Source organism: Mustela lutreola, chromosome 15 (assembly GCF_030435805.1).
Source record: "Mustela lutreola isolate mMusLut2 chromosome 15, mMusLut2.pri, whole genome shotgun sequence".
NCBI lineage: Eukaryota > Metazoa > Chordata > Mammalia > Carnivora > Mustelidae > Mustela > Mustela lutreola.
This window is the reverse complement of record NC_081304.1, coordinates 48146221-48154613: the sequence shown is the minus strand read 5'-3', so window position 1 is coordinate 48154613 and position 8393 is coordinate 48146221. Positions and strand designations below refer to the sequence as shown.

The following is an 8393-nucleotide window of genomic DNA, read 5'->3' as shown; positions in this document are numbered from 1 at the left end:
GTGCCTGAGGGTGGGGAGATGCTTGTGGGAGTATGGGGTGGGGGTTTTGTGGGGAGGTGTCTGAGTGCGTGGGTTCGGGTATGAATTCGCGAGGGTTTGTGGGCGATTGGAGGGTCCTTGAGATGCATGCGTGGAGTTTGGGGGTACGCTTGAGGGATTTGGGCGTAGGTCGAGCGTCACCGCGGGAGTGTTCGGCACTCTGCGCGGGGTCTTGGGTTTGTGGGGGGAGGTCGCGGGGGCGGGCCCTCGGCGGGGGCGGGGCCTCGGCAGGGTGGAGGGGCGGGGCCGGCGGGCGCGCGCACGCCGCCGGCGCGCCCCCTCCCGGCCGCCATGTTGGCTGGTGTGTGGGTGTCAAACGGAGCCAGACGCGGCGGCGGCGGCGGCGGCGGCGGCGGCGGCTGCGGCGGCTCCGCAGGCTCCGCAGGCTCCGGTCGCTCCCGCCTCACCAGCGCTACCCGCGGCCGCAGCCGCGCACCCAGGCAGGCTCGGAGGAGCGGAGGTGAGCCGGGGCCGACGAGCCTCGGGGGACGGGAGCCGGGCCCCGGGACGCGGACCCTCCCCTCCCCAGGGCACGGACTCCCTCACGGCGCCGCTCCCCTCTAGCCAGCCCCCCAGAGCATGCACCCAGGTGCCCCAGCTGGGTCCCACTCAGGTGGGACCCCTTTCTTTCCCACCAGGCCCCGCCCCACGGGCTGGAGCATGGCCCCCTCCCCATCTGGATCCCTCTTTCCGCTGCAAGGACCCCCCCCCCCCCAATTTTCCCATCTGGAAGCTCTTCCTTTTACATCCTCCGGAGTCTGGGGCTCTCCTCTTACTCCCACCCCAGATCTAGGATCCTCCTCAGGCCCTCATCCTCTACCTTTCAGCTTGGAACAACCCCGCCCCACCTCCCCAGAGCACTTTCCTCCCCTCCTCGGGCCAGGCGCCTCTTTCCTCCCGAGCCGAGCGCGATCTCCCTCCCGCCCCCGTGCACCGCCCAGCCCCTGTTTCCTCCAGGAATCGGGGGAGGGGTCCTCTCTGTCTTAGGATCCGGTCCCGTCCTCCCTCACCTTCGGGCTGGAGCGGGGCCCTTTTCCCTCCCCAGGGACCAGGTTCTCCCTCTCCACCCCCGACCCCCACAGCACAGCGGGGACGGGGGCGGCAGAGCCTGGTTCCAGCTGCCTTTTGTTCCGCGTGGGATGGCAGAGACCCCGCCCGACGGTCCTGTTCGGCTAATTCGGGTGGGTGAATGGGTGCGTGGGGCCGGCCTTTTCAAGGAGACCCTTCCTCTCTCTGCCCGTGGGGCGGTTCCCCCTGAGCTGAGCGCGTTGGGAGAGGCTGGCCCTTCCTAGAGGAGTCCGTGCCAACAGGTTTTTGTTTGCGACCTGAAGTTGGCCCAGTGGCTTTGCGGGGAGGATTGGGGAGGATGGGGGCAGCTTGCTCTCCCCAGAAACCCCAGCAGGGGCCTGTGAAAGTCCATTCCGCCACTCAGGGGGCACGGCCTGGGGTCCCTTCACTGATTTGTCCAGGGGATGCATCTGAAATCCGCGCTTTAAGAGAGGATGGCTTGACCATGTTGGGCTTCAGGTGGGGGAAACTGAGGCCCAGAGATGTAGTGATTTGCCCAAGGTCATGCAGTGATACCGTGTCATTGCCAGAACTAGAAGCTTGGTCTCCGGGGTGCTCTGTCCACACATTTGAGAAATTTTTTTAAAGAGAGATCTTCAGGATAACACCCCCTCCCCCTTTTTATTTTTAACATTCACACAAGATAATGGGCTGGGAAAGATGTGAAGTATGAGTTCTACCTTTCTACCTCCAAAAAATGCCCTGTGAAAGAAGAGGTTGGAATAGGAGGTTAACATAATTGAAAAAGGTGAATTTTAATTACCTCCCCTCCCAATTACGTAAGATAATGAGGATTTGGCAGAAAACATGTACGTCTTGTAGCTCTAGATACCAGATGATAGGTACTGGCAAAATCATATACTGAATGCCGCACAGCAGTGATTGAGTTCGTACTGATAATTAAGTTTTCATCTGTATTTAAATGAACATCAGAAGGGACTACAGGTTTTTTTTTTTTTTTCCCTGACTTGTTCTTATTCCAGTGATTGTATTTGGGATCAGTGATGGTGTCAGAGAAGCCACCAAGATCTGCTCTTTTCTCTATCTGTATTTTTGCTTTTATATTTTTAAAGCTTACTAGTTTCTTTAGTTTTAATATGGGCTTAGTCATGTTACCACTGGGCTTTCTTCTGTAAGCGTTGCATGAGATAATACTGGCCAGTAAAGAGTTAGATAAAGGGCAAATTATTGTTAAGACACGATTCAGGATTGCATCCCACAGGGCCCTGGACCTAGAGCAAGTTTGGATGGTCCTGTGGGATGTACTGATCTCTCCCCCTTTACGCAAGCTTTTTGCTTCCTTGAACCTTGGGTGGTTTGATGGAGAACTCTGTCCCAGCAAGGTGTGTTGTGTAAAACACGGTGGCCGATGTGCAGAGATGTAACTTGCAAGTGATGATACCTAGCTTGGTGTATGCAGCCTTGGAAATGGCCCATCCCTTGTAAAAAAAAAAACAAGCCTTTGTAGAAGTATAATTGATGCCTCCTAACATAACTGTCTTCCCTGGTAAGGTGTGAATTTCCTAAGAGTTGGGATTCTGATAAGAGTCCTCCAAAAGTAGATGGAGGGTTTTTAGGACTTTGATTTGTTTTAATGGCTTGATTTGTTTTAATGGCATCAGAACTTAAAAGTGCCCCCCCCCCCAAAGATTGCATTAAGATGAGGGTAACTTCCAGTTCTTTGTGGACTAAAGTGCCAAGAAATTTTCGTGCACGGAACTGTCCTTTCATACTCCTGGAAGCGCATTAAAGTTTTTAAGGCTTTTTGGCAGTTGTTCCTCCTGTCTCCCAGGACCTTCCTATCATATTGACAGATCATGGATGACTGTGGTGTTTGTCGTTTCATGGCATGAGTACCTGGTGACCCTGAGCCTTGCAGAAATGAAAGGGTTTGGGGCGCCTGGGTGGCTCAGTGGGTTAAGCCTCTGCCTTTGGCTCAGGTCATGATGTTAGGGTCCTGGTATCGAGCCCCACATGGGGCTCTCTGCACAGCGAGGAGCCTGCTTTCTCCTCTCTCTCTGCCTGCCTCTCTGCCTACTTGTGATCTTTGTCAAATAAATAAATAAAATCTTAAAAAAGAAAAAAAAAAGAAATGGCTTGCATTTGGGGAACTTGAGGTTGGGGGATATGAGGAATTTTCTAGTTCAGACCCTGCCACCCATCTGTCTGCTGAACTCTCTTCATCTGTTCAGTTTAAAAGAACATCTTCTGTGTAGCCCTTGCCAGCCAGTGCCACCAGTGCTTCTCTCCAAGCCTCAGCGCCCCCCAGCAGTCTTTGGAGCAAGCACATAATCACTTGATCTCTGTATCTGGGGCTCTTGTGGCACTGTGACGTCTTGAAGGCCAGTCTTGCTCTACTTCTCCAGCACCTACCCCAGTCTCTGACACATGGTAGATGCTTAGTGAAAGTCTGAGATGTGGATGAGTTGCCCTGGGCAGGGGCGGAGGAGCAATCTTTTATTGATCCCCTACTACAGGGTTCACGGTTCTCTCTTGCTCTTGCAAAAACCACTACTGTTGGTCTAGCCGTCATGTGTCATATGGGTCTGTCATGTTACGTAACACACGGGTGTCATCGGCCACAGGCATATTATCCCGCTTCTGCAGTTGAGGAAGCTGAGTGAGGCTCAGAGGCTTAAGCCATGTGCTCAAGGTCACACAGCTAGTAAATGATGGGGCCTGGATTCGAATGGGTTTGTTGGATTCGGAGATATTCTTATACTTGCTTTCTCATTTGAGAAGCCAAGTTTCACAGAGACGAGGAAACCTACATCAAGGCCTACTGCAAGTTGATGGCGGACTGAGTCCTGTGGGACAATGCAACTAAGATTGAGGAGGGCGGGAGAGAGCACATTTTGTTTTTGTCAGCTACACTGTGAAATGACTGTTTATGTCCATCTGTTGAGTTTTTGAAAATTGACACACTTTCTGATCACTTTGTCAATGGAATTTTCTTTGGTCTGATTGAGCTTGTTCGCGGTCTCTAAGAATAGAAACTTACAAAAACAAATAGAGTGAAGTAAGTGTCAGCCCTTCAGTGAGTGTATTGAGTGTAATCCATCTATGGACTTTTTGACTAGATCTATTTTCCTGTCATGTGGTTAAGTTTTTTATGTCTTGAAATGCAAAGTTGTGTCAGCAGACTTTTTTAACGTCATTTCATTTTGTCTTCACATCAACATAGAAATAGGAAAACAAAAAAGGGCATCTGCACGGATCAGCCTGTTAAGTGTCCTTTTCTTATCTCAGCTCAGATCTTTAAGTGACCTATTCTTGATCTCAGCGAAATCTTGATATCAGGATTGTGAGTTCCTGCCCCCTATTGGGCTCCGAGCTGGCCAGGAAGCCTTCTTTAAAAAAAAAAAAACCCCACAAACAACCATATAAGATGGGATTACCCCACCCATCTTCGAGGGAGATAGAGACCCAGAGAGGTTAAGTAACTTGTGGGGAACTGGCACAGCTGGGAGTCAAACCAAGGCCTGGGTGATTCCCAAACCTGGCTTCCTACCCCATCAGCCCCTCTGTGTTAGGTATGCTTATCTAAATTATGGCCTACACTTGTGGTCTTGAAAATCACCACCAAGTCGATGTAGAAGGCTGGGAATGGCGAATGAGAGTTCTTTTTCCTAACCTAGGATCTGTGAAAGCCCTGTGGGTTGAATGTCAAGAGTTTAATGAACCACTTGAACTGATAGATGCCAGATTTAGGATTAGATTAAAAAAAAAAAAAAAAAAAAGGTTTGCCTCCTTTGAACCAGATCGGCAACATTGTTAAAATGCCCAGTGTACATGCATTGGATTCTTTCTGGTGACTCATTCCCAGCATCCCCAGGTGCTGGAACCTTTGTGCCTGGGCACCGACAAGCCTTCCTGTCGGTCAAGGCTGCACTTCAAGCGCTCTGGAGACAGAACAGGTAACTTCTTCTCTTTCTGTTCAAAGCAGTGCTAGGCAGCGGGTGCACAGAGGCCTGTAAATGAAGGGACCACCCCCCCTTCTTTTCATGGCAACCCCGCTGATAAATGGAACAGGGAAAATCAGGCTCGTCCTGAGGGATGGCTGACCGTCTAAGGCTGATGCATGATGTGGATTTAAAAGCATCTATAATTAATCACTTCTGAGTGCAGGCTTCAGCCTTCCTCTCACTCCCACCCCTCTTAAGCTAATGTCATCGTCGCATCACGGTGGCTCAGTAGCCGAGGGCACCAAATGGTACAGACAATTTGACTACAAAGGCCATGTGAGAAATAGCTTTGGATTCAGACGTGGGTACAAATTGGTCTCCTGGCTGGGTGGCTTTGAGCACTCTAATCACTGAGCTGCGTTTTCCTCCTCTCCCAAGTGGGGCTAATAATAACCATCTTGCAGAAGAGACTGGTGTTTCTCAGACTCCAAGCGTGCATTGGAATCACCCAGAAGTCCTCTTAGACACATTGCCGGGCTCCACCCCCAGAGTGTCTGAGTCAGTAGGTCTGGGATGAAGTCTGAGAAAGTACATTTTCAGCCAGTTTCCAGGTGCTGCTCACATTCCTGGCCCTGGACCCAGATCTGGGGACCCTGGCCCAGAGGACTGAATACGAAGGGGGTGCCTGACTGCTGGGATACTCAAACACAGCGGTGCTTTTCTGCCTCTGAAATGTACCTGAATCGCCTACAAGATGATGGCATGACCCTTGAGAAGAGAGTTTCATTTGTCAAAGAGATGTTTTCACATTTGTTCTTCTGTGATCAGAACCGGGACTGTGGTCCCAGGCATCATTGTGTGAGTTAGTTGGGGTGTGTTCGTTCATGAAGGGGCTGTAAGATGTCAGTGCCCTTCGGAGGGGCAGTAAATCTAGGATTCTGTTAGAAAAGCCAGTTCATCGTTCCCACACATCAACAAGACGTTCACTGTCAAGGCTTTTTAGAAATGCAGCTGAGAAAGGGCAGGGCACCAGGAGACTCCCACGGGGCCATTAGGGATGGCCACTGGTGTTAATGGAAGTCACTCCTCCTCCCTCCAATGGTTCAGATTGATTAAATATTCTTCGGTGTTTAGAGTTTGGTGGGGGGTATTGTTTTCCTCCAATAGTAATTATCAGCTTGTCCATCAAAACCAAAACTGTGTATGTGTGTGTGAGAGAGAGAGCCCTGACAGTTTTTGAATGTCTTCTATGTGCCAGGCCCTATGCTACTCCTCTTATGCACAATACTGAATTTCTGCCATCCTGCAGGGTCACTGTTTCTCTTTTTGCATATGCAAAAACTAAGGCTCAGAGGGGTTCAGCTGCCTGCCTCAGGCCACACAGCCAGTTAAGTTACCCCAGCTGGTATTCGCTGCCACCTGTGTCAGATTCAAAACCACATTATTTCCTCTCCCTCACTCTACAGCCCTGCCAGGTGCTCCCACTGCTTCGCTGTACCTGGGAGGTACGCGTTTTACAACAGATGAACAGACTGTGGTTCGGAGGGGTCAGGCTTGTTCCTGTGCCCCCAGCCAGTCTCATACCTATCCATCCGGTGTTGGAGCCTCATGAAGCTGTTTCTATGACAACCCCTCACCTCCCTGTCCGAGGCCACGGAAGTAAATTCAAAGACCTGTGTCTGCCTTGTTGCGTACAGTAGGAACCTGGGAGGACCCCAGCTGGGTTGGCTGGGAGGAAGTCTGTGTGGGCTGGTAAGGGTTTTTGTGTTTGCAAAACTGTGTTAAAATAATTGCCCAAATTGCTCTGAGGAAAGGGCTCATTTCTTTTTTACTCTGTAATCCTAAAGCTCTGCACATTGGCTCTGTAAACATGACACATGGGGATTAAGGACTAAAAAAAAGTCTCCTGGTTAATGCCGGTTGTTAAAACGTGATCGGGTTCCTGCAGAATAACTCGATAGTCTTAAAAAGTTCTACAAATAAAAATATAAAGTGTCTCCTTCCTCAGCGGGCAATTAACATATGACTTACAGCAACTGGGTGATTTTTCTGGTCTTAACAGTGTATGTGGAGGTTGGGGTGTGATCGCTTTCCCAAGGTTTGAAAATGGCCTGCAGCTCCCAAGCTAAGGAATGGTAAACAGCTATGTGTCAGTACCTGCCCCGTGCTCTCGGGAGGCCCGGGAGGTTTGGACTCAAATTTGTTGTTTTGTAAACTCTTTGAGGCTGAGGTGAATAAATCGTGAGAGCTAGAAGCTGGGCTGTTCAGAGTTTGCACCCTTCCCCTCCCTCCCCGCAAAAGTCGTAGTGGAGGAATAGTGACAGCCTGAAAAGTCATATTTTTACTTGAAAGCAACCTCTCCATGAGTGCCTGTTTGATATCCGTTGCTATCCTGGGGTACAGTGACTGTACTTGGGTCCAAAAATTTGGGAAACAGGACAAGGGGAAGAATTTTGATAGCGCTTTATGAGAAGCAGTCCAGTTGATGTAGACTTATGGGCGTCAAGTCAAGGACAATTTCATGACATTAGAGCAGAATATTTGAGGTCGGTGTCGGCCTGGAAAATATGCAGCATGTGGTCTCTAGTCAAAATGATGGGTGTAAATGAAAGGCCATGTTTCCTGCCACCGATTGAGAAGACAAAGTTAACGTTTGTGAGACAATTAGAAGCTGGTGGTTTGCTGAGTCGTGATTTTGATTCTTTGTCAGGGCATCGAGAATGGAGAAGAATCTGGAAGGGTCAGGGAAGACATCAGGGAGAAGGTGGGATTTGAGGTGGACCTCAGAGGACAGGGGACAGGGTCCAGGTACAGAAGACAGATGGGAAGGCATATCAGAAGGGGGGAACAGCAGGGGGCAGAGCTTGGGGTGGGTTGGGGCATCCCACATTCACAGAGGCAGTTCTGCTCTGTGGATGCCCGGTGGGAACAATGAGGACTAAGGTGGCCCGATGGCTGTAGACTCTGACGAGGCAGCGGCCCCGGGATTCGGTGCTGTTAGCAGTAGGGAGTTCAAGTGTTTGGGGAGGGACCCTGGGGCAGGGCCTGACCGGGCAGGTTGGTGAGACTGGATGGGTCGCAGTTCCAGAGAGAACACAGGTGTGTTTCAGCGCGAAGGGAGGTCCTGGAGCCCTGGTCTTTTCGGGGAGAGGCAGGGGCCCTGGAGGCCTTGGTGCTGGCTGGGAAGTGTGGATGGGACAGCCTTCAGGCCCACAGTTTTCCTCCTTGGCTGCACCTGCAGATCACGTGGCCTGAGAAGCTTTTTTAAAATGCTTGTGCTGGGGCCCCACCCCAGACCCGGGAGGGAGAGCCAGGAGTTTTTTTAGAAGTGCCCCAGATGATTTTCATGGTTTGCGTGGGCTGACAAGATGAACTGTGTGC

At 50.9% G+C, this 8393-nt stretch overlaps 1 protein-coding gene across 5 annotated transcripts in view; it reads left to right on the top strand.

Moving 5' to 3' along the window:
* Nucleotides 1-355: 355 nt before the first annotated feature.
* EPN2 (epsin 2) overlaps nucleotides 356-8393 on the top strand; it is an 82231-nt gene continuing 74193 nt past the window's right edge. For 3 of the 5 annotated variants that reach the window (XM_059149990.1, XM_059149989.1, XM_059149988.1), the window contains exon 1: nucleotides 357-499. The gene's annotated coding sequence lies outside the window, so the exon portion shown is untranslated. Of the gene's footprint in view, nucleotides 500-8393 lie in introns of all 5 variants that reach the window. The other 2 variants (XM_059149987.1, XM_059149985.1) reach the window with 1 other exon arrangement.